Genomic DNA, 26,682 nt, shown 5'->3' on the forward strand with positions numbered 1-26,682 from the left:
ATTACCTGAGCACCCTGATTTCTCAAAGCTCTATTTTTTCTTCAGTGCATGTACAAATACTGAAGATGAAAAAGGAAGATCCTGGTGAGTGTTGAGATCAGTCAGAGGCAGAGCTGACACACAAACACACACAGGCACTCTGCACACACCGGGTCCGGGTCTGTGTTGCTAGTTATACACAGCTAGCACAGTATATAGAGGGTATATTGGCTGTTATGAAGTGCACAAAGTGCAGAAACAGTCTTTTTGAAGTCTCGGCTCCTGTAGTCTAGAACAAACATCAGTGAAACACTAAAATGTGTAGAACATCAGGATTTGGAATTGGCTCGATCAAAAGCTACTGGGGACCATGGACCAATATATGCTGTGCATGTTCAAATGAAAAAATGATGTTAGCCTTCCAAGTGTACAAAGTGTGACGAAAGTCTCAGGCCGGAGGTGGGTGACGTAAGACTGAAGCTACCCAGCCACATGTCTGTGTGTATTAACACAGTACATGTTTCATTATGAGCAGTTCTGCTTGGTTCAATGCCGGATCTGTCATCACTTTATGGGGCCGTGGGTTCAGCAGATTAATGCTGCATCACTCCTCTCTTCATACATCTAAGTGAACTTATCCCTGAATAAGGATTGTTGTCGCATCAAGACACAAGGCCACGTGGCTGTTTATCCGATTACTGAAAAACATCTCAGATCCCTGCAGGGAGTGAAAGCACAGAAAGACTGGCAGCAGCCATGTGTGGAGTTACTGTCAGTAACCTTCAGTTTAATCACTGAACCTCTGTTTCTCTAACAACAGTGCTGATTGCCTTGCCTCACTGAGACATTACCCTGCAATCAAAGCATCGCCACCCTCTGATCTCTCCAATCAGCTTTCATCCATTTCTGAATTATGCAAATCGACTTTCTCATTAAGTCGCCAATATAAACAGAACAAATTACTGTCGGTTAACCATTCAGCCGGCGTAGGTGTGAGGGTGTTACGTGAAGCACTGCTCCACACAGCTGGACTTCAAAGGTGGACTTCAAAAGTTTAATTTTCTCTGTCATGGATTCGCTGCAGTTACAATGGATTGTAATAGTGACCTAGATTGACCGTAAAAAAAAAAAAAAAAAAAAAAAAAAAAAATCCATAGAACTGCTGCTTCTCTGCTGGCCATCTATATTCTCAAACACTCACAATTTCACAATGCTTCTGTTTCAAACCCGCACCTGCAAAGCAGTCTTTTTGTAGCTCGTTCACTGGCTCACCTGACGAGCCTCATGACCTGCTTGGTCTACAGGAAATGCAGACAACAAGTGAGCTATTTTTTCTTCACTATGGGAGCAAATGTGAACAGAGCAGACTTCAAGCAACTAAAGTTAGATGTCGCGCGACTGTCATGCTGCTGCTGCCATCATCGCGAGTCTGACACATCTGTGTCACACTCAAACCTCAGATGTGTTTGTCAGTCATCTTTGTGCTCTCGTGCGGTGTCGATGGCTGCATCTGTCGGCGGAAAAGACAAACTGAAAACCTTGCCTTCCTCGCTGCTGGAGGACAACCAGGTTCCAGCCCAGAGTCTCACCATATCAAATACAACCTACGACTCTGAAAGGCATCAAAAACCCTACTCGTCTGGACATCGTGGGTCAAGATTTTGGAGTGGAGCTGCCATCGCCTAATCAACACTGATAAAGTAAAGACACTTTGGACAAAGAGGGGTGCAGTGAGTATTACACCAGGCTCTTTACAGCAATGCTGGACAATCAAGGGGAAATAGAAAAGTCCTGCAATGCTGGGATCAGACGACGCTAATCTAGCAGATTTTGACCCGTGGCCGACCAATTACCAGCATCATGGCCAACGACAGTCGGGTGTCTACACCGATCTGTCGTGCAGTGTCTGGGATGCCGTTGTACCTGTCCTAATTGTTATCCAGATGTTACCCAGAAGATGTACAAATAATGACTGAATTAAACTGCCTCTTGCTGAAAGGCCGGTGGGGCTCGGAGGAGTCAGGACTCAAATGCAGGACACAATCAACTCTGACACAAGGCGAGCACTATAGGCTGGTTTATTCACAAAAAGGAAAAAGGCTTACAGGCAAACAAAGGGCACAGAGGTAGTTTCAAAAATGTAACATAAGACGCTAAGGATTTCAAAAATGCAAACCAAGGATGCTAGGATATCAAAATACAAATCAGAGGGACGATAGCAAGGACTGGTAGCAACAAGGAGCACAAGACGTACGAGTGGACCATTTATACATGAGGTAACAATGAACAGGTGGAGACAATCAGGGCGGGGCAGACAATCAGACAGGCGGGAAACACATCAGAAAGTCAGGGTCTGGAACGAGCCTAGCCTCCTGGAGGTGTAGTGGGACTAAGTAGGCGAAACACTGTTGAAGGGAGGTTTCCACCTGATGACCCCCAGAGACGTGTTAGGAATCACTGCTCTTTGGCAGGTATAGAGGCAGATTAGAGCTCCAAGGTTCTTCACTGAGAATGAATCCTCTTTTTGAGCACAAGTATCTTGTGTTTAAATTAACACAATAAGACAGGAAGTGCATGGCAAGACCTGACACTGTGAACAGACACGGCGGGACATGACACTTGCATTTGCTTTTAATGCTGTAACACATCCACAGCCATTTTTTCTTTTTCTTTTTTCTAGGAACACAATACACCACCAGCATCACACACCGTACTTTTGTTGCTGTGATGGACAGCTTCACCCGCCTCCCTGACGACATCTGAACTTGTGCGTGATCGTGAAATAATATGTGCTGTGATTGGCTGGGGTCATACCTTTAGACTTGTCAGTCAACCAATGAAGACACAGCAGTTGCACTGTTAACCTTAGATCTGACACGGTGACCATCGTCAAGATGCAAAGCTGTTCCAAAACTCTTATTAACTTCTTGCAATCTTGTAATCAGATCCAGGAAATCAGGGCAGATATTACCAACCTGGCATGAGCAACCCTGCTGATGTTGGAATATATGTGTATGAGCTGAGGCTCATGACAATGTGGTCATTAGTTTTACAGGTAATCTGTCACAACCTTAAGTGGAATTTTGCCCTGTTGACAGCACTGAAAGGATACCCTAAGGTCATGAAACTCTCCCAGATATCATGGCAATTCATCCTCAAGGGACACTACGATTTCACAGTCGGCATGAATTTTACCAAAAGAAGGTGCACTGCCGCACGACCACCAAAAAACAAACTGTAACACTAAATGCACTTTTTTTCTTTCAGTGCTCACATGAACAGGAAGAGACAGACGGAGGGGAGGGAGCATCATTGTTAGCACAGGATCGGTGCCTCTGTCCAGTGGCCAAAACAACACCCTGATTAACAGTTAACCTTTAACACTAAAGCAAAGTCAAACAGCGAAATATCGTGTGATTCTGTTAGCCAGGCTTGTTGCCAGACAGCTCTGAAAACACCCCGGTTCCGTTTAAACCCTGCACCAGGTGGAAGCAGAAAGGTCACAGCACACACAGGGACAACACACAGCCGGGGACGCACACCCTCACACTGTCACACATACAACCTTGTGGCTCCGTGCGGAAACTGGTTGAAGAATGAGAGGGCAGTAATTCTGCAGCTTTTCAGAAAACTGGATTTAAAAAGGTCATATGGACAATGTCACGCTGTGTAAGTGTGCGTCTGCTTAAATGGCATTACTGTGAGCGAGAAAGAAAGCAAGACTGTGCCGACTTTATCTGTCTCAGTTGGTGTATCTTGACTATATCACATCAGTGTCTGAAACTTTATATACTGTGTCTGTTGATCTATAAGCCAGAGTCCTCCTTCAAGCCTCCAAAGCTTCGGTCGACTGCTGGCAAACACGCTGGTCATGATGTGATTTCATTGTGTTTCATAACCAGATGGAGGCACAGCTGGCTCCTGGACACAACAGCCCTATTAAGCACATTTTATGAGTGTTGCTTGGCAAATTATGAAACATCTCATTTGCTAAAATACCACTGCTTGGGTCATAGTATCACGCATACAGTGTGTGGGACATTTGCACATTTGTCTGGAAGATTACACAGGACACTTGGTCAAGACACGCGGAGGTGCAGTAAAATGTGGCCTGGCATAAAACGACACATAAAACACCAGCTTTAATCAATGAGGAAAGAAAAATTCCCATAGCTGACAAAACGTTTCCAGAATATTGTCAGTTAGCAAAGTCACCAGCGACTTTCATCTTCATTTGAAAAGAGCGCTTGCTAAGCAGAGACACCGTGGAGATGAATGATTGAGTCCACCTCAAAATTATGACTTTTGGGAAGTCCGGATAGCTCACCTGGTAGCGTACATGCATGCCCCATGTACAAGGGCTGTATCCTCACCACAGACGCAACTGCATGACTTTACTTGAGTCTATTCATGTTAAAAAAACAGCTGGATATTTCTGATTATGTGTTTGTTCTGATTGCAACTGCTGAGCTGCTGTAACTGGTTGCTGGTGAGGAGGTGGAAGAGACAGGTGGATACGTGACTGTGGGCTAAAAGCTCCTACGACACATCGCTGCTGTCTGTGGGCGCGGTTCATTTGCACATAAAATTCGGTTCAAATTCGCAATACATTTGGACGGAAACCCAGCCTCTCACAGTGCCGTAACCCATCTCCCCTAACAGTAGCCCTGATTAAACTGCCACATCAATCGTCTTCACATGCACAGGCCCAGAATTTAGTAGTGTGTGTTTGTGCACTTAAGACAGTATGTTTCACTGTACAGGTGGATGGGAGATGTAATCAGGTAATGCTGAGCTGCATATCTTCTCACTGTGAGTGGTAGACTTAAAGGCGATGTCACTGATTTATTTACTCGCTGCTGATTACGAGACACCTTCATGTTTCATATTTAATATGTCTCATCACATCCTCAACTCCTGAATAGTAATTTAAACAGTGAAATCTACAGCATCTGTGACAGCGGGGACGAGATCTGTGCTGCTGGCCGTTGGTAACGTGGGCTCATTTCACAGACGTGTGTTCTGTAAAGGACAATAATCTTGTCCAGGTGAAACAAATCCTAATCAAAACCTTTCTCTTTTCGTCATTCCTCTCATGCCTCCTCTCCTCTTTGACTTCCTTGTGCTTGCTTTCCCTTCATTTGACAAGCGAGCACCGCAAAGTGACACTGACATTTCAGTTCAGTGAGAGCGGCAGTTTATAATGCACGCACACACACACACACACTAAAGTTCTGCTAGCCACTGACTATTTCAGACCAGTGATTCAGGTTTGGTTTGACTGAGAGGTGTGACTGGGAAAATCCCTGGTGGGGCCACTAGAAGTGACTGAGGCGCAGCGGGGGAGATGGAAGTGGTGGTGGGGGGTGGTTGGTGTGACGTCAGGGAGGCAGACGGAGATGAAAAGACAGAGGAAGCAATAGAGAGAAAGAGAAAACGCTGTGGTGCAGTCCAGTGTTCTCAATGTCTTCATTTTCTGCCGTCAACATTATAATCATTCATCGCTAGTCCTACTTAGTACATCATGGTGGCAATTACATCAACATCCTTCCTAATTACTATCTTTTATTTTCATGGTGCACACTAAAATGCTGGTTTGATGGCAGGAGAAGAGACTGTATGGGTGTTTTATGGATGTATGTACAAATAACGATATATTTGCTAAAAAGGGTGTTGCATTTGAAGTCGACTTAAACCATCAAACCATCGTTTTTGCACACTGACTTTTCCATCTCAGCCGAGCTCAAAAACTTTTTTTCCCGAATTTAATGTTTTTCCACTCAATATGCAAATTGCAAGTGTGCACAAAAACAGGTGGACGGAAATTTCCTTCGTATTTTGTTAAGTTTGAGATGATTCAATATTTATGGAGTACAAACAATTTAAATGGATGTATTTTAAGGTTCAAATGTGTAATTTTCCCTCTCCAGGGTGAGAGGCAATCAAAATTGCTGAAAGTGCAACAAAGATGGTGGATTTGTTGGTTGTGGAGAGGTTTGTGGAAGCCTGCTCTCTCTTTCAAACAGCCACTGCAAAACTATACATTTGCTCCTTCATTCATAACCACAGCAGCAAAACTTTTTCAAACCTGCTCCACAGGGGACATTCAGGATTTGTGACACCCAGTTCATTCAGTTGGCAAATGGTGGAAAGTTTGCCCCCCGTTGTTCAAGGTTCGAGCCACCTGGATCCCATCCCCATTACCTTACCTCCCCCCACATACCCTGTTCCCACTTTCCTCATGAGTCCTGCGGTATATGTACTGCGCCGGTCTCAGATTGTCTATTGTGCTCCTGTCTTGGCTTTCCAGTCACCTGTTTTACCTGCCTGACCTTGCCTGCTGGATCCTCTGCACACCCAGCAGACTTTTGCCCCTCAGCCTGACCCTTTTTGGATGAATTAGTTTGTTTTCTTCAGCCAGCCTGGTTTTGACTTTTATACATTTTTGACAACATTTTGACAACCCTGTCTGTGTCTGAGTCCTGCCTCTTGGTTCAAACCTGTTTCTCTGCTGAGCCATTGCTTCTTATTTTATGCTTACTGAATTCTAATAGTCATTTCTGAAGAGGAGAAGAGCAGAAGCAACATATTTCAAACTGAGAGGAGTCGTCTGTGGGGACAAACTTACAATATATTTGGAAGAAAATGTTTATGTAACAACAGGAAATTAAAAATTTAATCTGTGATTATTTTGAGGGACACAGATAAGAGAAGAGATTAAATAAAACATCAACTGTATTTTGATATCATGAAGAATAAGTATGAGAAAGAAATCCACAACTGTGTAAAAGTTTACTTTGAATGCTGGATAAGATCATTTTAAATTACATTTTAAATCAGACAAATATGTACTCTTAAATGATGGTATATTTCTGTATTTTTTCCAACACACAGAATACTGCACCATGCATGCATCATGCACCTCAGCTGCCTCTGCTGTTGAACCTGCTCACATTATATTAATGCATGGACACAGTACAGCTGAGGCCAGTGCAAGAAAGATGTGTACCTACATAATTACTGATATAAACATGCAGTGTCTATACAGTGTTTAGAGCATGTAGTTTGATATCCTCTGGTATGCTATTATTAATTAAAACACATGCATACATGCTGAAAGTGAAGGAACATGCAACTTTGCTTCTGCCAGCAGCTACAGGGCAGAGATACAGTACAGTGGTACAGAATGACATCTTGATAGGTCACATGGTCAAGTGGCCACTGGAGCCAGTCACCTAGTTGTCTGCGTTACCTTGCCTTCTTGTTACCATGCTGTATTCTTTAGTATTAGTCATAGCCACAGCCAAGTCACAAATACAGCCTTAGTCACAGTCATAGCCTTAGCCCCTTAGTGAGTGTTTGTCTTTGTGATTCCTTTGTCACGTCCGAGTCGTGTTTCATTTAAGTGTTCATTGTAGTGTTTTCTTAGTTCATGTTCGTGTCTCTGTTCAAGTCTGTGTTATCCCTTAGTTTGTCTGTATTCATGTCCGTGCCATGTCCTGATTGAGTTTTCCTTTTATTGTATTTTCCATAGTCTAGTTTCGTTTGGTTTTCGCTTGATAGCCGATTTTCAGTTTATTGGAGTAGTATTCTCTGTTTCGTTTGTTATTCCTCATAGTGCCTATTTTCTTCTGAGTCTTCAGGAGAGATTTTTGTTTCTGTAGTTTTGTTAGTTAAGTTCAAGGTCTTTAACGGTCATTTGTTTTTTCCTCCTACGGGAGCGTTTTCTGTTCGTTATTTTAAGTCATTGGTATTTTGCTCATAGTCTTGTCTTTGTCCATAGTCTTCCCATGTTGTGTGTTAGTGAGTTTCTTGTGTTGCCTTAGTCTTGTCTCTAGCTCCGTTGTGTTGCGTATTAGTCTATGTTCCCTGGTGTTGCCTTTGTTCTTTGTGTGTGAACCCCGTTACCCAGGTGTGTCGTTAGTCTTTAGTCCACTGAATTTCGGTTGTCTTGAGTTTTCCTTGTGTTTAATAAATGTATTAATTCGAGTCAAGCGCCCTCCTTGTGTGTCTGCATGTGGGTTTTACCCCTTAGTTTCCCTAAGTCCCCACTTCCCTGACAGAGCCACTGAATGAAAGATCTGCAAAGAGGCACCGGCACCATTCAAAAGGACAAGAACCCCAGAACTTATGTGGAAAGAAAAACAATGAGCAAAACAGATAACGTGAAATCAACTATGACCATAAAAACAACATGAACTAAATGAGCATGAGACAAAAGTCATTATTGCCTCTACTGTGGGCAGTCGGACATAAAGATGGTGAGGCCCTTGCAGAGAAAAGATATGGAGAGCAAAAATTGAGTAAACACCTCCAGCTTTTCATTAGGAATCACTGCACAACAGAGGAGATATGAAGGACTATACCTCAGTCCTGATAAAAAGGCAGAGGACAACTAGTGACATGCAAGCAGTCCTCTTCTGTTGAGGATTATTTGCCTTGCACAGATTGTTATGGGATGTTTGCTGAGACGGATCAGTGGAGACGTCAGTCCTCGTGCAGAAGAATCATGTTTGACAGAAAAAAGACAGGAAGACAAGAAGAGGAATAGTGGATTCCTCCAGCGGATGTCAGGAGGTCATTAAAATAACGTGACACGATGAGTGTCCTCTCACATCAAGAGTGATTCTTTGATTTGCAGATATGGCGAATCACTGTATGCAAAACATGGGCATGTGAGGTCAAAGCGTGGCACACTGCACATTATTATTCAACCCCCTTGAAAAGGAGATGGCTCAACTCAAGGAATTTGTGCTTCTAATAAAGGTATCACATGTCTGGTGCTAAAGACATGTGCTGAAAAAAACAAGAACATACAAGAAAACACATGGAATAAAGAAAAGGACATTCCCTTCACCAAAAATACGACAGCTCTGAGGAACCATCTCTTAACTACTTACATCAGGCACACGTCATCATCTTTAACAAGGGGCATGAAGGGGGAGCGTCTGGAGTGACTCTCGAAGACCTACAATAACGCAAGCACAAATCCTATAAATGAGGACATCTGTGAAACCCTGTCACCAATAGAGAAAGAGCTGAGCAAGCTACTACCTGGCATTGAAGTCCGGGGGAAAAGAGAAGGTGCACGTTTTCTTGATGGTTCGTCTCTTTGGAGGACCTGGTGCCATGACGTACGTACGTGGATGTAAAAAATATGCAGAGGCGAGCAGAGCAGAGACCCCTGAACTCCTGAGATCAACCAAATGAATCTGATAGAAATTACAATTTCTTTAACTTCTCTTTTATAATAGTGTTAACAACCACTGGACATTGAAGGCACCAGAGACGTGACCCCTGCAGTGAGGATGGGAGCACAGATATAGATGGTGAGTTAAATGGCTTTTAGTATTACTAAAAGACTTAAAAAGGAGCCTTCTGGTTGGTCTTCATCCTTAAACACATCAATTAAAAGACAAGTAAAGAACTGCTTTACTCTCAAATGTATGTACCATACTTCTCATCATGTCATCCTTCAGTTTTCAGGACACTGTAGTGCTGTGAGCTCTTTGTAGTCAGATGTGTGATTAATGTTGTGTGTAGAATATTTTTAGAGTGTTGTTTTCTATGAAGTGTCTTTGAGTACCCTGAAAAGTACACTATAAATGCAAAGTATTATTATTACTATTATTAGATGTTAATGGCTGCACTGATATCCGTTATACCTGAGGTCTCACTAACTAACAGGAACTAATGTTTGTCCGTTGCAGTTCAGAGTTTTTGGAGCAGTCCTGGTTAAGAGGCTTTCACAGAAGAAGAAAAAAGGAAAACAGAAGAAGGCAGAGCACGGAAGAAGTACGCGCTGTATGTTTTTGAGGCAAAAAAAAGCATTTACTTCAACATTAGCATCAGATGCTTTCTGTGAGTGTGAGCCAGCTGTGCATGCCACTGACAACATTAATATGACCTGATATTTTGAAGGAAGGCAGTAACTGTGATGAATAGTGTGCTAAACGGTGAGCCTTCAGGAGCCCACTGTGTAGATGTTTTACACAAAACAACTGAGACGTGTTCCTGAATTGTTTTATTGCAGGACTATTTTAAATATTTAAACAGCGCTCCACATTCACTGTAGCCACAGCACAGGAGGTTTGTTTGGATGCTCAGAGTTGTGAGGGGACGGTATAATGGAAAACATGATATCAATGTTGTGGTGCAAATTCTCATGTATAAATGCATCCCTCTTTGCAGATACAGTTGCATGCTTTCAGCATGTCTTCTGAGGTGTCACTTTACGTTTACTGTTGTTTTTTCAGATGGAGGTTCTGACCTGTTTTCCCCACAGAAGAGACTTGACCAGCACGTTGTTCAGATATGGATGGTATCAGATGGCTTACATTATCAAAGTTCATTGTACAGTGCAAAGTTGAAATGTAAAAAATATATGATATGACGTAGAGGTCAAAATAACAAAGACACAAACAGGTAACAGGATTGAAACGCTACAGCCAGGACGTACAGTTACTAGGCTGGTGCAGCAGAAGTACTCTGGGGAAGTTTATACTATGAGTTAGTCAGGCAGGTGGAGGATCAGGTGATTGTCAGACTTCACACAAAGAACACACTGAGGACAACTGGGAGAGAACAGGAAGATCAACAGATGCTAGTGGACAGATAAACAGAATTTAAACAGATGAAGGTGAAAGTGAGAATGAAGGAGTTGCGAAACTAAATCAATTTTACTGAGGTTGGCCATCCATCACAGTCGATATATAGTGTTCTTTTTAGTGACAGTTACACTATTGTTCCCTGGTGATACAATTATGAGCAAGAGCTATTCTGCAGCCATGAGTTAGCAGCCAACTGTGAGATCCTGGCAGTCATATTTGCACTTGAATACACATGTGCCGTCAATATACCATCATACCTGAGGTTTCACTAGCTAACAGGTGCTCAAGGGTCCCAACATTGACTTTAGGTATTCTGCTTATCTGTTAACCTCAAACTGTGCAACTCTCTTTAGGCACATTTACTTACTTACTACTACTTTACTTCTCGCCTGTATTAAAAGATAAACTGGTAGACATGTTTTTTCTTTGTGTTTTATAAGAAACTGAGGTGGAAACGAGTCAGGGAGCCACCTGGTTTTGAAATGTAGCATGCATTTGTCTCTAAGTATAGCACAAAAGGTGGTCTTCACTCCCATTGTGAATTTGTCTGGACGTCACCTTAATGCATGTGCAGGAGTGTGTGCGTGTGTGCATGCATGTTTGTGTGTGTGTTTGTGTGTCACAACTCAGCAATGATCCAGTTCATCAACCACGCTAAATTAGACAGGACATTCGATCACTGAACACACACACACACCGTAAAGTGGTGTTGAAAGACCAGCTGTTTTCTTTTCACACTGACAGACACGTACACACACACACACACACACACACACACACACACACACACACAATGAAAGTTTGGCTTATAACATTAATGTCGGTCAGTGACTGACTAACCAACCGGCTTGCTCACTCCTGCCAGAGTGTGTGTGAGCGTCTGTGTGAGTGTGTGTGCAGGTGTGTGTGTGGACATGTATTACTAATGTTGTGGGGGATATAAAAGTCCCCATAAATGCTAGGTTAGGGTTATGGTTAAGTGTGTGATGTCCTCTGAAGTGATTGAAACACAACTGTGTGTATCTAAAATCATGTTCAAGAGCAGGATTTTTCACGACTCACTAACTTTTTTTTTTCAATCTACTCCATCACCGTCAATGCTCAGCTTCAGCGTTGCCATAATGTTAACCAGCACTGCTCAAACTGCAGCATCTGTAATACTTTTCATTAATATTCTTTTTGATACTTATTTTTGCTGACATAATTAACATTCTGCATCTGCGACTAGACATTTGGTGTGCATCAATATCTACTTTACTAAAAGATGATGACATTTTTGAGATACTTATGAAAAACAACTGCCGTGAGTCCAAGTTTAGGATCTTTACATTAAACTGGTTGTAGCTGTATTTGTCTTTGTGTGTGATTTTTCTTATGTGATGTTAAAACTGAGGCTAACAGTTGACAGCTGACAATAACTCACTGTTCAAAATATAACATATTTGGTCTAAGCCACAGTATAAGTCAGTGCAGTGCTGGACTGAGAAAGCCACACTATCTATCACTATTGTAGGACTGTTTTGAGGACACCATATGGGAGCTCTTTGAAGACCCCAACACTGAGCTCCACACCTCCTCTGTTCTGCCGTTTATCAGTTTCTGCATGGATAATAATAACATCAAGGAAACAGGTGAAAATATTCCCCAACCAAAAGCCCTGGTTTAACACCAATATCAGAGCACTAGTCCAGGCCAGGGATTCAGCACTGAGGTCAAGGCTCATCGATGACATCGGTGATCATGAAATGTATGGAGAGACTAGTGCTACAGGAGGTCAAAGCCCAAATCCCACCTGGCTTTGATCAACATCAGTTCACCTTCAGGTCCAACAGATCCACAGATGACGTCATCTCCATCATCCTCTACGCTGCTCTCAGCCACATTGAAAGCCCCAACACATATGTAAGGATGCTGTTTGTTGACTTCAGCTCGGCATTTAACTCCATCAGCCCCAACCGACTCATCAACAAACTGCAGACATTACAACTTGAAACTTCCCTCCCTCTGTGGATCAAGGACTTCCTGACTAACAGACCCCAACATGTCAGACTAGGCACCTCCACATCTTCCACCATCGTCCTCAATACTGGTGTTTCTCAGGGCTGTGTGTTGAGTCCAGTCTTATACACACTGCACACTTATGACAGTGTTGCTACTCATGGCTCCAACACCCTCATCAATTTTGCAGATGATGCAACCATTGTGGGGCTCATCAACAACGGTGACGAGGCTCCCTACAGGGAGGAGGTTCAAGCACTGGCGGCCTGGTGCAGTGACAACCAACTCAACCTCAACACCAAGAAGACAAAATAAGTCATTATTGACTTCAGGAAGTCGAGGACCACACTGCACTCAGGCTTGAGCATCAATGAAGAGGAAGTGGAACGGGTCACCAGACTCAAGTTTCTTGGCCTGCACATCTCAGAGGACCTGGGCTGGACTGTGAACACCACCCACATCATCAAAATGGCCCAGCAGCATCTCTTCTTTCTGAGAGCACTGATGAGGAACAAATTCCCTCCACCTCTGCTGAAAAACTTCTACCACTGCACAATAGAGTGTGTCCTCACCTATGGATGTACATTGTGGTACGTCAGCTCCACTGCATCTGAAAAAAAACAACTGCAGCGGATCATCAATACGGCTCAGTGGATCATCGGCACCCCACTCCCACGCCTAGAGGAGATCTACTCCACCAAAATCCGGAACGACCCTGCCCGCCCTGGACACTCTATTCTCTATTCACTAGCCTTCCCTCTGGCAGACTCAGAGTCATGAGAGCCCACACCAACAGACTCAGACACAGCTTCTTCCCCATGGCTGTGAAGAGACTGCTGCAGGAACTATGAATGGAGCACCTAATTTTTTTATTTTGGATATTTTACTATTTATACTATACTATGATATTAATTTTTGCTGCCAAACAAAATTTCATTGTACCATATAAAATGACAATAAAGCTTCTTTAATCTTAAATCTTTGTAAAGCAACCTAAAACATGTCTTGCATGTTTTAGGATGGTGTTTTATTATTAGTTGAAAGTACTGTCTTTCCTAATGATTATAATAAAATAATAATAATAATAATAATAATCTTATTTATGTTTGTCCTGTCATTCTATAACCATGGATGTTATATGACTTATTTCTGAGATCTTCAACCTTTTTCAGCCCAGGGACTCCTTAATCAATAGAGATACAGGGGGGTACCCCAGAGCCAACTGTTTTATGATCTTTTTGACAAGCAGTCACTGTCATATTTTTTTTAAAACAAGCTTATTATGACCCTTTACTATTATTGTTTACATTTAACTGAGTCAACACAACATAGTTTATTAATTAAAAAAAATCCCTTATACATTTTTTTTTTAAAGAGAGATTTGCAACTATTTTGGGGACCTCTTGCAGCACCCACTGGGACCTCCTAGAGGTCACGACCCCTGGTTTAGGGCCACAGGCATATTTTGTCATTATATAAGGCTACATTGTATTATTTTATTAAATGACCTTCCTATGAATGGTGTTTAATGAATGGTGAGTCTACCCATGTGTATGAAATGTGCTTTAGAAATAAATGTGACTTAACTTGACTGAACTTATTGATGGGGACAAAATAGCCTGATGGATTCAGTTTTCAAGTGGGAGATACCATTTGACTTGTGCCTCAGATAAAAGGTTTTGATAAACTATTTATTGTAATGGGCTGAAATCAAAGATAGCAAAATATCACTCATAGTGAATTATTTTCTTGGTTTCATGAATGAATCCAAATTTGTTCTCTTTAGAAAAAGAGAACCTCTCCTCCTTTTCTGATAACCCCTCCTCTTCCAACAACTTGGTACAGTCCACATGCAGGCCATGTGCAAACCAAGCTGCGCTAATTGCGTACGTCTCATCAATGTTTCCTGAGGTGTGGTGAGCAGGTAAGCGACTTATAAACTATATATTATAGTTACTATACTCTTATTATATTAAGTATATTTTGTCCCTATAGCAGCTAGGCAAAATGATACAGATTATCTGACGAAGGCCAGAAACACAGAAGCATCTTATTGTTATTAGCTAGCTAGCAAGCTGTTTGACGAGCGGCAGTTTCGTGTCTGTCTCTAAGTTGCACATTCCTCCTCCGATGCATCTCTCGGACGTTTGGCATCTTCTCAGCTTGGCCTATTTTATATTTCTTCTCTTTTGGCTTACTTTCTGCATGCACAAGTACAGAATACAAATATATGCAGCATTGAACGTTGAATTGGTAAATGCATCTCCATTTTTCACCCTCAAGAAGCACATTATCTGCTTTTTTTTTAAATCTAAATCACTCAGACTTCAGCCAATCCACAAAGTTATCAATGATTAAAAAATACTGTGCAGGTTTCCTGGCATGGCTTACTGATACACTGCAATACAATTTCCACCTTTGTTGTCTCAGTCAATTCTCAATTTCTCATTCATTGCCCTCATTCAAAATAATCTGTCATCTCACAAAATGCAGAAGTCATCCTGAACCATCTTAGAAAATTTGATGTCACATCATATGTAGTTGCTTAAGTCTTTAACATCTGGTCTTTGCAGGAGATGGCGGCAACAAGGCCGCAGAGAGCTAAAAGGAATCCTAAACAAGAGGCTACCTATTTTTCCTCGTTGGGTAAAGACAAGGATGGGTTTGATATAAAATACATTGATTCATTTAAAGGTGAGTTGCCATAGTACTTTTTCTGTTGAAGTTTCTTTTTTACAGTACTATGAAAAAGTATTTATACATACATACTTTTACTGATCCCAAAAGAGATAAGCATCATCTGAGAATAATCATACAGCAAAACTTAAAAAATCCCCGCTATGCAAGAATGCATGTTTGATGCGCTACAAAAATAGCTTTAAATCTGCAGTGACACTAGAGAGCACAAAGTGTGTATCAAGCCGCACACACAACTTAAAACTCTATTCGCATTAAAAAATAACACAACCTGATTCACTGTTAAGTTGCGTCAGTAAGACATTTTTGGATAGGAAAATTAATTGTCTAGATTGATATGTTGATAAAAAGAAATAGTCCATAAAAATAATTTGATAATCCTGATATTAGTAGTAAGATTAAAAAAAATCTCTCTGTTTGACACAGTTCTACTTTAAAATTATTGTTCAAACTTAATCACTTTTGCTCACTCATCCTGTGTGTCTTTAGGTCGAGGTGTGTTCAGCTGCCAGGCCTTTCAAAAAGGAAATTTCCTTATTGAGTACAGAGGGGAAGTCATAACTAAAAAGGAACAAGAAAACAGGTCGAAAGTGGATCATGATGCACTCAAGGTTTTCATGTTTGATTTCCATTTTAATGGACATCAGTTCTGGTATGTAACTAATTTAAGGTGTCTTCTCTAAATTTGCATTTATACCTGTAAATAATAACTCTCCTACCTCATTGTTAGCAAAAGTAGTTGTAAATGTAAAATATAGTTGCAGAAGACCGTTGACATTTTTACTGTTAGATGAATACTTTAAATTATAGCTGAATATTCTTCAAACATGCTAATATTACTTGTGCTCGATCCTATGCCCTTACACAGTATTTATTTTTGTATTCTTGATATTTCAGTGTTGATGCTTCCAGAGAGGATGGTTCTCGAGGGAGACTGGTTAATGATGATCATCTGAATCCACACAGCAAAATGAAAACTATAAGAGTTGATGGAAGACCCCATTTGTGTTTATTTGCACTCAAGGACATTAGTCCAGGGGAAGAGATCACATATAACTACGGTGATTGTGATTGGCCATGGAGAAGCAAGGTATTTGCCCATGCTGATGTTAACACAAATCAGTGGACCCAGTAGCATTCTCTGCCAAACTGCAACTCAACACTCCACACTGCACCTAAAGCAAGTCTAATAAGACAACAGTCCATGGAGGGACATTAGAGTATTCATAGAATAATTTTGAAAGTCAGCATTTAAGTGATTTTTTTTTTATTAGTGGCCTAATAGGAAAATCAAGCCATCAGTTGCTTTGTAATTAGCGATCAGTGGAAACAAGTGAAAACATTTGTTTTCCTTCAACATCTATATGTGAAAGGCAATGAGGACAAGTTGCCTTTCATTGCCTGTATATGTGGTTGTATTGTTGAGTCACAACATCTGCTAATACAACCTTGCATTAAATAGGAAATATTAATTAGTGATTGCTTCTCCCCACTAGATTTCTGAGGAGGAGCAAAGCCAGCCTGCTGACATGGTCACTTGCCCTTCCCTCGTGGACAACATTGCACAGGTAAATTGATCTGGGTTAACCTTATATTCAGAAATACATCTTTTTTTGATAGCATGTGTGTTTAGGAATAATATGTGTTGTGTTCTATACAACTTTTACTTTTCTCGTTCACAGTTACCGATGCCAACTAAGCAGGCACATGTCAAGGTAAATCAGCCATAGAAAGGTTTTCAACTGAGCAGCCACTTCTGAAATTATTTTATGCCAGTCGTCACCACCTTCTTGTAAAGATGAAATGAATGATTGAGGATGCACCCGTCGCTTTCCCACATCAATGACCATCTTGAACTTCAGAGTGCTTATTTAGAAATCTACCCATTATAAATACTTTGTCCCAGTGATTGTTTTTTGTTGTTATTTAATCTTCAAATTAATTAATTTTATTCTCTGCTTGTTTTGCAGCAGTAAGTGAAAGTGCAGAAGGGAGGGATAAAGATCCCAGCAGAAAAGCACAAGTGGATGAACAATCGGGTAAATGCTGCAAAACATACACAGAAGGCTCTTCATTTAAGTCACTTTATAAGTACGGAGTCGCAACTTGGAAGCTCAGTCTAAATAAAAAAAAAACACCGGAGAGCAAAATCTTGACTGTAGACATCTTCCTGTGTGAGACTGTATTCTTTTAACCCAGTTAGCTAATTATTGCTACTCAATTAATTAAAACAATAAACATAAATTGATCAGCATTTAAAATTCCCTTGGTCTCAGTTAAAAACTTAAAGTAGAAAAGCAAAAGTAAAAAATGAAGCATTACAGTAAACACGTATATTTACTCTTTCTGTAGTATCTTCCAATGCCAGTATTAAGAGTTTCCCTTTCATTTGCAGTTGTCAGACATGAGGAATGTTGTGTGTTAAACTACAGTTTATGTTTTTATATTAATGACAGTGGTCTCCCAAGGAGGTTGCAGCTATCATGAGACATTTTGAAAGGCATATCAGAAAGGGAAAACTGGCCACTATGATTGAATGCAAACAATGCAAGACAGCAGAACATCCCACTCTGGCTGATCGCTCTGTTCAAAATATCAGAGACTTTGTCAGGAATCGGGGAATAACTTTGAAAAGAAAATTCTTAAACAGTAAAGTCTTATGGGAAATTGTTGCAGCCCTTTCTGTTGTGTTGAGACTTTAAAGATGATAGTTGCTGCAAGGATTTCACAAATGTTGTATTATACTATGTTTACATGTGGTTCTGTAAATGAATATGGCAACCTCTTTTTTTACTTACAAGCTAGTCTCCTGACAAGATGTTTTATGTTATTTGAGATCGAGATTATTGTTATGACATTGTGTGCAGTGTTAAGGTAGATAGGGACAGAGATCACAGAGATTACTTTTCCCGTTGCACAACTACTGCAGGGCAGTAGGCATGGGCACTCACCATCTGCCTTAAGTCAGCATTAGATAAACCTTTGAACAACTCCAAACAGTTCATTGTGCTTGTTGCGATTCGTTAATCTGCCACAGATTGGCAGAATCAATCTGTCACTTCTATACTGTATAATTTTAAAACTTAAAACTTAAGTGCATTTTAAAACAGGAATGCACTTAAGTTTGAGTCTGTCTCTACTGCAAGGGTAGACAAAACACAGTATGTTTATATGCGATTAGGCTGTTTAATTGGACTACTGTACTGGTTCAAAGAAGATTCAGTCCATGTCTCTGATTAAATTCAGCTTGTTGACTCAATTGTGAATGTGAAATTGTCATATTTTGGTTTTAAAAGGTTACACTGGACAGACATACTATTAAAGGAGTTCTGTCCTCATACGGAACTACTGAGGCGTCACTGACGCGGGTGGTGGCTAGGCTGACGCGCCAGATGTTACCTGAGGCTATTTGCTAACTAAACTGTTGACTTACTGTGATCTGAAATAAAACGACTGTACTTGTTGAGTCAAGGGTGATCCATTTATTTCATGAGCCCAATACATCAGGTTAAGCACCGTAGTCACAAGCCAGAATAAATAACAAAATAAACCAGCATAGCGTTTAGCGTTTGCCGTAGCGTGACGTAGTACACTGCAGTGCAGCGTAGCATAGCAGTGTAGCGTAGCGGTCAAAACCCTTTGCCCTTCCGGGTTGGACGCCTGACCAACAACAGATAGTTCCTACCTATATACTTGGCGGAAGGTTAATTATCATGCGCCACCCAGTGGACAAAAAATAAATCACACTCATAAATAACCCATACGTTTTGGCTCCTAAACATACATTCTCTTTACAAATAGCATTTTGTATCTCAGTAATACTTCAGTAAGGGCACTGTAATACACAGTATTTATTTGCTTGTGTGTGTTAAGCTATGTTTCATTTATTCATGTTTGACCCTTTTATTCACCTAAATGACATACTTGTGTGTTGTATAGCCATGGTCCGCACAAATCAAGTTAGTCCTGTCAATTGTCAGAATCCTAAGACTTAGGAGGTCACACAGCATCTCAAACACATCTTGATTTTCACTGCCTTTGGTCAGCCTTTCAGTGAATATAGATAACAGACCATTCCCAGCGCACACACACTCACTCAGAGTACAAATCTCATATAGCGTGATGTAAAAGGGTTAAAAAGGCCTTTTCCGATTCATCTCAACTTTTAAATTCTAACTGCCTTCTTCCTGCACTTTGCATGAAATATGTTCTTCTCCTCAGAGTCAGAACTCAGTCAAATCGGATACATTCCTGAGCATAACACATCATCTCTGATGTCCATCACAAATAAACGTCCATAAATCGTCAAGGAATAAATATGGTCCTCATAACTCTGGAACTTCCCTTACAATCATGACATTTTGCGATAGTTGTCCACACACCTGTGAGTGACTTGTAGACAGAAGCTGCTAATAACTAAGATGACATCCTTTTGATGGTGCCAAATTGTATGAGATATGGGCTGACAAACAGCTCGCGTTGTATTCCACCGTGTAACTCAGTTCCAAACTTTAGAGCATAATTATCCTTCAGATAGAAGTAAGGAAAAGAATCATGATTAGGTGTTCCAAAAACTATGAATATTAGCTTTTTTCATTTTGTACAATCAATATTTTTGAGGCTCTGAGTGTCCCATCAACTTTGTTTTGGCAGGAGGTGAATTTGTCTCAGTTTTGTTTGAGGGGAAGCCCATAGTTTCACACTTTGAAAACCCCTCAGTCTAAAAGACAAATCAATGGCTAAATCTCTTTCAGTCTGCAGACAAGTCGGCCTCCTTCTCGTCTCTCTGATCACATATACTGTGTTTTATTACAGCCAAACCCCACAAATTGGTGGATCTAATTTATACCTTCTTTTTTTTTTCTGTTGTCAGACAACCGAGTGAGCAAAAATAGACTATTTGATCGCAGATCTTAAATTCTGCACTGCTGTACTGAGACATTGGTTTCAGTCCTACGACAAAAATCAACGAAACACAGCTTAATGACAATATCTATACTGTGAGATCTGCTAAGACCTCATGCACTCAGTTTTTATGGAGGGGATTAGACAGGGACAATAAGATGACATGAATTGCTCTGATTGTTCTGTAACAACCTTTCTGCAGCAGTTCAACGTGCAACTCATCCCACCCCCCTGACCTTGCACTCCTCACTGTGTATGAAATACCGACACCTCCTGTGTTCGGAGCTCATTTCCTCAGCACATTCATTGAATGAGCCATGAGTCCATCTGCAGATGCTGAATTAAACTTAGAGAAAGACTCGACTGCGTGCTTTACTCAACAGAAACTGCCACCGCAAGACACACGTTGGAAGACCAGTGTTTCTGTGATTGTACTGTCAAGTATAAAACACCAAGGCAGAACATAAATGTGTGACTGTGTGTACTGATGAGTGCATGAATACTACTGTGTATAAGGATGATTATTGTTTTCATCAAATTGAGTTTCATCAAATGTTTGTGTAATGACACCCGAGCTTCTCCCAGTCAGAGGGAGCTGTTAGAGCTCACATATTAAATCAACACGTCAACGAAAACCTGGGATCACACTCCATCTCAACGCCAACCTCCGACACCAAACTTATAAACCTGATAGTGGTGGTCCTCACTCCTCAGAGAGCGTGGAAGAGGAGTGAAGTGAAGAGAGGCAGAGTAAAGAGGGGTAGACAGTATATGAATGCACAGATGGTTGACGGAGAGAAATAGCAAGCTTTAAATATATCCAGTAGTTGTTGTCATCACACATCACAGAGCGAGTCTGCTGCAACACTAACTTTACGACGCTTTCCATTTTCACACGCGGCCAAACCACTTTCCACAATCTCTATATTTATACTGTAACTTCACGCAGGCAGACACGCTGAAAAATACCCATCTACGTGTCATTAATCAAGAGCTGAGGTGTGAAATCTTTTTCTGTTTGATATTAATGAAAAAAGTGCCTGTTGGGTGGGAAAAGTTCATTTGTTTTCCAGGAAAATACATTTGTTTTGAAAATCTTCTTGAGCTAACCATCTTTTTTTTTTTTGCACGACTACTGTGAACTTTTTTTTTAAAGTCATTTGTTTGAAATGTGCCTCCTTCTCTTTTCATTTGTTTTGTTTCTCTGTCAGCAAGATGAGTTCTTTCCTCTCTCCACCTCCATTTCCTCTCTCTTCCCCTCTTTGCATCGTGTGTCTGCGCGTGTTACCGTGTCTATCTGCACATGTGTATGGCGTCTATGCGCGAGTGCATGTGTTTGTCACCGTAGCTCTTTTTCAGGACAAATTGTGTTGATGACACAGATTTGCATATTACAGAAACCGTGTCTACATTTTCAGGGATGAAACACACATGCACTTGTGTTTCAGACAAATGAAATTACAGAATAAGGAATAAGTCTCTCTCTTGGCTATTACTTTCCTACATCACGACACCTGGTAGTTTATCAGTGACTGAACCAGTGGCACGTTGGTGCAGTGATTCACGCTCTTGCTTCACAGCAATAAGGGTCTGGGCTCAAACCTGCCCGTGGGAAGGTAGGATTGACCAACTAATTGCTTTTTTATGAAACTAGTGTGTCTACTGAACAATGTTTCTGGTAAACACCTTAATGGCTGGACTCATCAGTCACTCATGACTGCTAACAGAAAATCAAATCCTCCTCCAAAGAAAGAGAAAAAGGCTGATGAGAACGCCCGACTGCCACATTTTATTAGCTTTTGATAACAGCTATTCACTTTAAATATATGAACCTTGAAAGGTAATATTTTACTCTGCAATTCCATCTGTCCGCACGTTGTTAACCTCTAACAGACATGTAGTGTTTTCCAGGAGTTTCGTCACCTACGTGTCAGGGAGGTGGGGATTTTAAGGGGGAACTAAGGGGTTGAACCCAAATGCAGACACAAGGGACGCAGATAAAAAATTAACAAATTTATTTAACACAAATAAAAGCAAGGAAAACCGAAACTCAGGAAACTATGAATAAACACACACTAGGGTAAAAGGGATGACACATAAGACAAGGGCAACACAGGGAAAACAACACACAACGGGGCACAGGTAAAGACAAAGACAGCACTAGAAACTTACATAGATAGTGACAGGGCTTAAGACTAAAGACAAGACTTGAAACAAACTAACAGGGACTGTGGCAAGGTTAGGGAACATGGACTACACATGAACACGGAGGACAAACATTTGACATGAAACTGGGCACAGACTAACCAAAGACAATGGACAAACACACACTTGAAACAAGGGCTGGACATGAACAAAGACGACACATGGACAAACACTCACTGAAGGTAAAGGCAAGGGATTCACAGATAACTTGCAAAGAGCAGGGTGACACAGACAACGACCCAACAAAGACTGAGAGGAAGGCACGGACTTATATACACAGGGCAGGAACACTAATGACACACAGGTGGAAACAATCAGACAATCACAAGGGCGGGAAAACACAGGAAGTAAAGTAAACAAAGAAACATAACCTGAACCTTCAAAATAAATCCGGACGTGACAAAAACCAGACAAAGACAACACACAAGGGGAAACTAACAAAAAACCGGCATGCAGTATGTGAAAATGAACGTGGTAATGAAATTTCAAAAATATTTTACAGAAGAGATATTTTAAGAATCAAATATTTATAATATTTATTGGTTAAAAGCAACATGCTGACACATCCTACAAAAGGTTTAGAGATGAAACTTTGGAGATATTGATTAAGTCTGAATCATTTGGAATCTGACTCCATTTGTTTTGAATCTTCGGATGAAAAACATGACATGATATGAAATCTGTTTGTACTTCTCGGCTCTCATTTTGGCTGTTCAGATAATCATCAGATGCATTAAAGCAACAATATAGGGGTAAAAAGAAGCCATACCGTTGGGGGTGTGTGGGTGGGTAATGGTTGGCAGGTAGGCAGGAGGACTCTCAGCTGAGGCTGTGTTGCCTCAGGCAGCCACCTTTACTGAAGCCAGCACTTTAAATCTCACCAGTGAGAGAGGAAACGTGTCGAATAAAAGAAATCACAAATCACAAGGTCAAGGTGCGAAATCACTGACTAAACATGGATTAAAGAAAACTTCAAAGGAACTGAGAGGAACGGAGGATGGAGGAAAAAGAAAAAAGCCTTAATGCATAGCGGCAAATCTACATGTTAGACAAGATCCCTGTCTGGGCTTGACTTCATACACCATGTGATGTTTTATTTGGCTTCTGTGTTCAGCACTTTTTTCAACAGCTTGGCTCTTTCCTGTTCTTGTTCTGACAGGGCCCGGAGGCACGTGGGTTCAGGACTCAAATGCAAGACTCAGACACAATCAGCGAAGTTACAAAATAAAGGATTGATTTATTAACAAAAGACGCTCAGGATAAATAACACAGCACATACAACGTATGGCAACAAAGTATGAACAAAAGACGCTAAGGATAATTTAGAAGGAAATTTCAAAACTCAAAAAGGGCTCAAATGGCAAGAATTCAAAGTAACAAATGAATCAAAATCTAGACTAGAAAAACTGTTCAACAAGATTACTTACTAAAGGCACAAGGCAAAAACAGGAGGACAAGGATCAAGGAATGCTGGATAAATCACGGCTGGGTACAAAGACATGGCACGAGACAATCTGGCACAGAACAAAGGGAGACGCGGACTATATATACACGAGGTAACAATGAACAGGTGGAGACAATTAGGGTGGGGAAGACGATCAGACAGACGGAAAACACACTGGGAAGTCAAGGGACCTGAAACGAGAGGAGAATTAGGTTTCACAATAAAACAGGAAGTGCAAGACAAGACATGACGCTCGTGAACAAAAACACTTAACAAATCTGACGAGACATGACAGTACCCCCCCCTCTAGGGCCGGCACCTGACGGCCCAGGAACATCAGGATGTTGCCGCTTGAAATCAGTGATCAGAGTCTTGTCCATGATAAAACTTGTAGGGACCCAGGATCTCTCCTCTGGGCCATAACCCTCCCAATCTACCAGATATTGAAATCCCCGTCCTCGGCGGCGCACGGCGAGGAACTTCTTCACCGTGTAGACGGGGCCGCCGTCTACCAGGTGCGGAGGTGGAGGTGGCTCGGTGGGAGGTACCAGGGTGCTTTCTTTGACGGGTTTGAGTTTGGATACGTGAAAGGTGGGGTGAACTCTCATGGACCTGGGGAGTTTTAGACGAACACACACTGGATTAATAACTTTGGTAATGGGGAATGGTCCCACAAACCTGGGTGCCAATTTCCGGGAGTGAACGTGGAGGGGAAGATCCTTGGTGGACAGCCAGACTTTCTGGCCCTGGGTGTATTGAGGCGACACCCTGCGGTGATGATCCGCAGCTGCCTTCACCCGCGTCTGGTTCCTGCTCAGCATGCTGCGTGCAGCTGCCCAGATGCGCCGACACCGTCTCACCAGAGCGTGGGCTGAAGGCACGGTTATTTCCTGCTCGTTGGCTTCAAAGAGAGGAGGTTGATAACCGTAAACACAGTGAAATGGGGACAAGCCGGTGGCTGCTGTGGGGAGAGTATTGTGGGCGTATTCTACCCATGTTAGGTGGTCGCTCCAAGTAGTCTGGTTTTGTGAAACCAGACAGCGAAGACAGGTCTCTAGTTCCTGATTTAGTCTCTCACTCTGGCCATTAGACTGAGGGTGATAACCGGACGTCAGACTCACAGAAGCACCAAGCATTTGACAGAATTCCATCCAAAAATTGGAAATGAATTGGGGTCCCCGGTCGGAGACAATGTCTTTGGGCAAGCCGTGAATACGGAAAATTTCTTTTATCATGACTATGGCAGTGTCTTTAGCTGATGGCAACTTAGGCAATGCAATGAAATGTGCCATTTTGGAAAATCTGTCCACCACCGTGAGTACGGTGGTGTTACCTTTGGAGGTAGGGAGTCCTGTGACGAAATCCAGTGAGACATGGGTCCATGGTCTCTGCGGAATGGCGAGAGGTTGGAGCAATCCGGTCGGGCTCTGACGAGGGGTCTTGTTTCTAGAACAAATCTGACAAGCTTGGACATATTCCAATACATCATGTTTGAGAGATGGCCACCAGAATCTTTGTCTGATGACGAATTCGGTTCTCTTAACCCCCGGATGGCATGTAAGCAAGGATGTATGTGCCCAATGAATAACCTGCGACTTCAGCCGAGCCGGTACGAACAACCGGTCGCTGGGACAGCCTGCAGGGATTTCCTCACCCTTGTTAGCTTGTTGCACATCCTTTTCTATTTGCCAAGAAACTCCTCCGACCACACAGTTCAGTGGTAGGATGGTTTCAGGTTCCTTGGCGGCCGGTTCCGGTTCATACAGCCGTGACAGAGCGTCAGGTTTGGTGTTCTGAGTGCCGGGTCTGTACGACAGAGTGAACCGAAACCGACTAAAAAACAGTGCCCATCGGGCCTGTCTGGCGTTAAGCCTTTTAGCAGTCTTTAAGTATTCCAGATTTTTATGATCTGTCCATACTAAGAATGGCTGTTCTGCTCCTTCCAGCCAGTGCCGCCATTCTTCCAGGGTGGTTTTAACTGCTAACAGCTCTCTATTGCCCACATCATAATTTTTTTCTGCAGGGTTCAACTTACGTGATAAGTAGGCGCATGGGTGGATCTTATTGTCCTTGGCGGATCTTTGGGACAATACTGCCCCCACCCCCTCATTGGAAGCGTCTACTTCCACCACAAATTGACGTTGTGGGTCGGGCACTGTGAGAACTGGAGCGGACGTGAAGGCTGTCTTCAGGCGCTGGAAGGCAGTATCTGCACCTGGAGACCACTGAAAGGCTGTTTTAGCAGAAGTGAGAGCATGGAGTGGAGCAGCAACCGAACTAAAGTTTCTAATAAACTTTCTGTAAAAGTTCGCGAACCCCAAAAATTGCTGTAGCTTTTTCTTATTGGTTGGGCGCGGCCAGTTTGCCACAGCGCTTACTTTCTCTGGGTCCATCTGGATCTGTTTTTTGTTAATGACGTATCCCAAAAATGACACTTGGTTGGAGTGGAATTCACATTTTTCTGCTTTGACGTATAGGTGATGCTCAAGCAATCGGGTGAGTATTAGGCGTACATGACGTTGGTGGGAATCCAGGTCAGGGGAGAATATCAAGATGTCATCCAGATATACAAAGTCATTAAGGTATTCTCTCAATACGTCATTTACATACCCTTGGAAGACAGCCGGGGCGTTAGTAAGTCCGAAGGGCATCACCAGATATTCGTAGTGTCCACTGGGGGTGTTAAACCCCGTTTTCCACTCGTCTCCTTCTCTGATGCGGATCAGGTGATAAGCGTTGCGGAGGTCCAGTTTAGTGAACCACTGGGCCTGTTGCAAGAGTTCGAAAGCAGATGACATTAGAGGCAGAGGATAACGGTTCTTGATGGTAATTTCGTTCAAGGAG

This window comes from Chelmon rostratus, chromosome 15, assembly GCF_017976325.1.
Source record: "Chelmon rostratus isolate fCheRos1 chromosome 15, fCheRos1.pri, whole genome shotgun sequence".
NCBI classification, from domain to species: Eukaryota; Metazoa; Chordata; class Actinopteri; order Chaetodontiformes; family Chaetodontidae; genus Chelmon; species Chelmon rostratus.